The sequence below is a fragment of the Sardina pilchardus genome, chromosome 1 (genome assembly GCF_963854185.1).
Source record: "Sardina pilchardus chromosome 1, fSarPil1.1, whole genome shotgun sequence".
Lineage (NCBI taxonomy): Eukaryota > Metazoa > Chordata > Actinopteri > Clupeiformes > Clupeidae > Sardina > Sardina pilchardus.
This window is the reverse complement of record NC_084994.1, coordinates 25836473-25842896: the sequence shown is the minus strand read 5'-3', so window position 1 is coordinate 25842896 and position 6424 is coordinate 25836473. Positions and strand designations below refer to the sequence as shown.

Here is a 6424-nt window from a genome sequence, read left to right as displayed (position 1 = left end):
GTAGGCTAAGGATTCAGGAAACGATACCAACTTTTGTCTATTTTAAACGGCCGTGCAGATAGGCGTAGGCTAAATCTGGAGATCTTTAAATGAAAGACTAGACTACAATCTTCTGACCATGTATATTCAAATTTGACTAATAGGCCTACGTCAATGCTTAACAATGTGTTGTACAGTCTTTTCTTTGTTTGTATGGAAGTTGCGAAAATCCACGTCGTTCTATTAAATGTTGTTAAATATTTAAATAGCCTTCCGACAGGTTGAAGCGGAGCTTGCCATCAACGTTTTAGCTTGGTTTCACTTTCTGTCACTCAAACGCGCACACGCATGCATTCAATGAACGCTCACCACTTATTTGCAATACTGAACAAGACTTTTATGTGTCAAATACGGGACGATTCCGTATTCTACGGAACGGTTGGCAACCCAGGGGCACAAAAGCGTATGGCCGTACGATAGGGTTTTTTTTCACGGGGCATGAAGGCCAAAGTGTAGTCCCACCCTGCCCCCAACTCTCCGATGTAGCCTTAAAAGTTCTCCTTCGTTTTGCATCGACATACCTGTGTGAGGCAGGTTTTTCAAAACCTACTTCGCTCACTACTTAATATCGCAACCGAGCACAGATCGAGGATGACCTGAGGCTATGTTTATCTAACATTGAGACAAGAATTAAAGATCTCTGCAAAAAAAAGCAGGCCCACGTCTCACATTGACCACATACAACGTTTTGACAAAGATTATAACAAAGGCTAATAATAATAATAATGATAAATAATAATAATAATAATAATGATAATAGTAATGATGATAATGATAATAATAATAATAAAAATAATATTGATAATAGCCTAGCTAGGCCTACTACTATATACCTACTATAATTACCACCAACCAGAAAATAATGATGCTGATAGTAATAATAATTATTATAATGATGATAATAATATCATGGAGCCTAAGAACGACAACAATAATAATAATATTAAATTAGCTAATAGCCTACTATAGCCTACTAATACTATAACTATAACCAATAATAACAATAGTAATAATAACCTATATGGCCTAATAATAACAGCAGCCTAGCCTATAGATGATTGGCGTATTAATATAGGTCTATGATCTATCAATCAATCAATCTATCTATCTATCTCTATATATATCCGGGTGGGGGGGGCTCCAAGTTCAGCTGACCCACTTAGGGGGGGCCCAGCTTGAAAAAGTTTGAGAACCCCTGACCTAGAAAATAGTTGTGAATAACCTGGTAACACCGAAGAAAATGCATGATCATAACTTGAATGGATGGAATGAAAAATAAATGGATCATTGTGTAATTACTTGGAAAGCAGTTGTTAACAATATGGGAATAATCCAGACTTTCTTTTCCAGTCCAGTTTCATTTTATTTACTTAGAAAATACTTGTGAATAACCTGGTAATACTGAAGAAAATGCACGGTCATAACTTGAATGGATGGAATTGATAATAAATGGATCATTGTGTAATTAGTTAGAAAGAAGCTGTTAATAAAATGGAAACAATTCATACTTTCTTTTCCAGTCCAGTTTCGTCTTATTTACTTATTTATAACCTGGTAATATTGCAGAATGTATACATGGTAGGTTGGAGTTAAAAAGAAATGTCTTTGTATAATTACTTGGTAAGTGGTTGTTAAAAACATGGTAAAAATTCAGGCTTTCTTTTCCAGTCCAGTTTCATCTTATTTACCTGGAAATTAGTGCAGTTTAATCAGGTAATATTGCAGAAAATGCATGGTGACAATTAGGTGCGGACATCAGTACAATGGAAACAACCATGTATTTACCAAGTACATTTTAATCAGTATGTACAATGACCCAGTAATAAGGAAGATGGACCCTGATAGAGTTGTTGTTATGAGGTAAGTACTGAATAAACCCATGCATGATAAATGGGTATAGGCCTATGTGCTGGTGATGACAGCAAAATAAAAGGGAAATAAAGAATGTAGTTTCTTAGAAACAACTGTGTTCTTTCCCAGTAAATACCATTTTAATACCAGCCAAAGTAGCACAATTACATATTAAATAAGTAATTGAATGGTTGAAATATTGAATGGTACTACTAGGTAACATGGCCATGATTTCTCATTCTTTATGTGGTAATTGTGTAATAATTATCCTGTAGTTACCTTTATTTTACAGAAGTAATTGACCCTTAATTCAGAATAGTTTCTTTGTAATAGTTAAGACATTTCTATGTAATGGTTTTATATTTACTCTGTAGTTACCCTCATTTTTACCAGTACAATTACCACATAATTACATGGTAGGTAACGGAATGGCTGAAATATTGAATGATATTACTAGGGAACGTGGCCATAATTTCTTTCTTTTTATGTAGTAATTGTGTCATAATTATTCTGTAGTAACCTGTACATTCTCAGAAGTAATTAAACATTAATTCAGAATAGTTTCTTTGTAATAGTTAAGACATTTCTATGTAATTATTTTATATTTACTCTGTAGTTACCCTCTTTTTACCTATATTAGTTACCACATAATTACTTAATATTACCATGTTGTTACCTGGTAAATACCTAGTAATTAGGGGACTGTAAAAGGAAGTGCTACCAGTTTACATAAAGATCCAAATATTATGTTATTGAATCATATGCTTTTTATTCCTTTGTCATATGAATTAATACCATGACTATACATTTAGCGTATGAGGAAGATTATTTGTGATTAATCTAACTTGAGTCTTGTATGTTTTTATGCTGCAGTGAAAAAGCCCTGTGTGAGGGTCCTTGCCACCTCTCTGTTCTGACTGACTGACTGACTGACTGACAAATGTCACGTAAGCTTCCTCTTTTTGCTGTAACCGTTTCCAACCACAACCCACAATCAGGAACATACAGGTCAACAACAGGTCATGTGTTCATACATTGCCTGACAGATGTCACATACTCCATTCTCAGAAATTGTTCACATCTCATCCCAGACAGCAAAATCAGACTTGCAGATATCGAACCACCAGTGGCTTTCCTTTAGTCGCAACAAAAGCTGCCTAACTGATATCTAAGTAAAAGGTGTGTGTGTGTGTGTGTATGCAATCTATGCATGTGTGTGTGTGTGTGTGTGTGTTTGTGCCATCACCTTGGGCAGATTGGTGTTAATTAATGTCAGCAGACTTAACTTGATATGTTTGGAGGCCAGAATATGTGAACGTGTGTCTGCAAGTCCCTTTATTTGCTTTCTCAACTCAAGAGAATAACGACGTGCTCGAACACATGTTTGTGGTTTTCCTGTAAGCTGTAGCCTACTGTACATGACAAGTGAACTTTGCAGGAACCTTGCAACTGGTGATTTACATAGCAACATGTAATGCAATTGAAAGGGTCAGCTTATGAAATCAGAGGGGTATTTGAATATTATGAATGTATTGATAAATTACAAAACGAAATAGTCAATAATAACTTCATAACAGACATAACTAACCTATATTAATATTAAGGTGTTTGTGTGTGTGTGTGTGTGTGTGTGTGTGTGTGTGTGTCCATATTTGTTCTGCATCATCCCTCCCTTTGTTTCCCCTCCTCCCTGACATTGGTGTGTGTGTGTGTGTGTGTGCCCGTCCGTCTGGCTGTCCATCTATCAGTGTGCCTCCCTGTGTTTCTGCCCCAGTTTGTGTGTGTGTGTGTGTGTGTGTGTGTGTGTGTGTGTGTGTGTGTGTGTGTGTGTGTGTTGTACACATGTCCTTTCCTACCCCTGTTCTGATGAGGATGTTCTCTCCTCTCTCCTCTCCTCTTGTGTGCAGATGCCTGTGAGCTCACACTGGACCCAAACACAGCACACGGACTTCTCTCTCTGAGGGGAACAGAAGGGTGGCATGTGTGAGTGAGGTGCAGCCGTATCCTGACCACCCAGAGAGATTTGACATCTGGCGTCAGGTGCTGTGTAGAGAGGGTCTGACTGGACGCTGCTACTGGGAGGCTGAGTGGAGTGGTGGTGAGGCTGCTATAGCGGTGGCCTATAAAAGCATCCAGAGGAAAGGGAGGAGTGATGACAGTGCGTTTGGACGTAATGCCAAGTCCTGGATGCTGCACTGCTCTGATAACAGTTACTGCGTTGGGCACAATAATAAGGGTACTGACATACCTGACCCCTCCTCCCGCTCCAGCAGAGTAGGAGTGTACCTGGACTGGCCAACAGGCACTCTGTCCTTCTACAGCGTCTCCTCTAACACACTCACCCACCTGCACACGTTCCACTCCACATTCACTGAGCCCCTCTATCCTGGGTTTAGTATTTGGCCTGACTCCTCAGTGTCCCTGTGCCAGATCACATGACCTCCTGATCCTGCAGGAGAGGAGAGCCACACACTCCTGTTCATACACTCCTGTGTGTATGTGTTCCTTCTTGTGTGTATGTGGTGTGAGAGTGGATGGGTTTTCTAAGGGCTGGGAGTATTAATCCATTTTAGTAATGATGGAGTATGTGGCTGCAGAGACTTTTCAGATGCTGTTGAATTTCGTACAAAAATTTGAACTTGATCCTTGTACATTATGTTTTCTGAAGATTAAACAAATGAAGATAGAGTGAGAGTGGATGTGTTCTCTCAGGGCTGGGAGTGTTAATCCACCATTATTTCCACATTCTGATATGACTGAGAGTGAAATGCTTTATCTGAATGTTATGATTGTTTTATATTTGAGTAATTGGTTCAAATGTATTTGATTTGATATGCATACTGTGACGATGTGGGTTGTGGCAGCCCCACATCGCACCAGAGCTAAGCTGTGTCAGTTTGGTTTGTTCAGATTGGGGCCAGTGGTTGCAGGTAACTTACTAATTGGTACACCTGCAATTAATGGGAGTAACGAGCTGGCTGCAATTAGTGCAGGCAGAAAGGGCTGAGAGGGAAGCCAGAGGGGAGAGAACTACTGTGAGTGCTTTTCCTGTGTGTGCACACCTTGTTGGAATTGCGGTGACTAATAAACGTCATTTTCTTATAAAACCAAGTTGACCCTTACTGCTGACTCTGTTTTTGGACCCTGCTCGGATCATCTTTACCACACATACATAAAAAAGGGGAACAGAATGTAAATAAAAAAAAATAATAATAGTGAAATAAAAGTGTGTGCGTGTGTGTGTGTGTGTATGTAGCATCATGTGTGTGTGTGTTTACGCACAGGGTGTGTGTGAAGCGTCTAGTGCAGTAGTGTGGAGATGCTTGTAGTTAGTGCATGCTGCATGCTGCTTTCTGCTTGCAATTTTCTGCTTTTAGCTACCGCCGCTGGCTAGCCCCCTCACAGGGGTGAAAAGAGGAGCCGAGTGTGTAAGTCTCCTCCGCCAGTACATAGCCTCTCCACCACCAAGACTTTTGCAGTGCCTCCTCGTGGCCACACATGGTAACTGGGTACCTTGCAGTCCCAGGCTAAACTGCAGGGGATCTCGGAGCAGCAGTGGGCCCCAGAGATGTGGTGTACAGGCCCACCATACAGTGGACACGCCCTGTCGCCCATCAACCACTGCCCCAGCTATGGGTAAATAGCCCCATTGCCTTGTGGGTAGCTTCTTGAGCCAAGGCTAAGGGAGCACACCCCAACAGAAAAGCAATGCGCTGGCGGTGCGCAATAGACGGGCCTAAACAAAACTAGGTCCCGGCAGCCTCCTGCAGCCTGGATGGGGAGCTGGTCGTCCTGGGCCCACCCATGCCACCAGACCTACTTCATCATGGCGAAGATAGTGCTACTGGGGTGAGCGCACCCCCTATAGCACTTTAAAAAATTCTTTGCGCAGGTATCCACCTCTGACCACGGTGAACATTACCTGGATCTACACCTGGTTGAAGTCTGGCGGCGATGGGGTGTCTGATGACGGGGGCAGGTTTGAATAGACTGGGAGCTCTTAGTCAGAGTCCTGCACGTCAGCGGCACAGGCTAAAGGTCGCTAACAGCTGGGAATGAGTGGCAGCTGTTCTCGGCAGACCCCTGTGCGACTGAGCAGCCCTATTTAGGGACCGCACTGCTCACCTCAAGCTGAGGAAGGGCCTAGAAAAGGTGGCCTAAAAAATGTCCACTCAACTCACGCCTGGACAGGATACCGCGCCTGTCGGGCATTCCACTTCTGCGGTCCAAACAAAAGAAATAAATCTTGCAGCCTTAGACTGGCAACCTGGAACGTAAGAACTCTCTTGGACTCCTATGGTAGGTCTGAAAGGCCCCATAGAAGGACAGCTCTGGTCGCAGCCGAGCTGAGCCGATACAATATCGACATTGCTGCCCTGAGTGAAACCAGGCTCCTTGATGAGGGGTCTCTAACAGAGGAGGGCATGGGTTACACCTTCTACTGGAAAGGCTATCCCCCTGGTGGACAACATCTGCATGGTGTGGGACTGGCTATCAAGAACACACTACTGCCAAGACTCACCGAAACACCTGT

General features: G+C 42.1%; 1 pseudogene; it reads left to right on the top strand.

The window, feature by feature from the left end:
- Nucleotides 1–3805: 3805 nt before the first annotated feature.
- Nucleotides 3806–4725, top strand: LOC134087079 (stonustoxin subunit beta-like; annotated as a pseudogene).
- The last annotated feature ends 1699 nt before the right edge of the window (nt 4726–6424 follow it).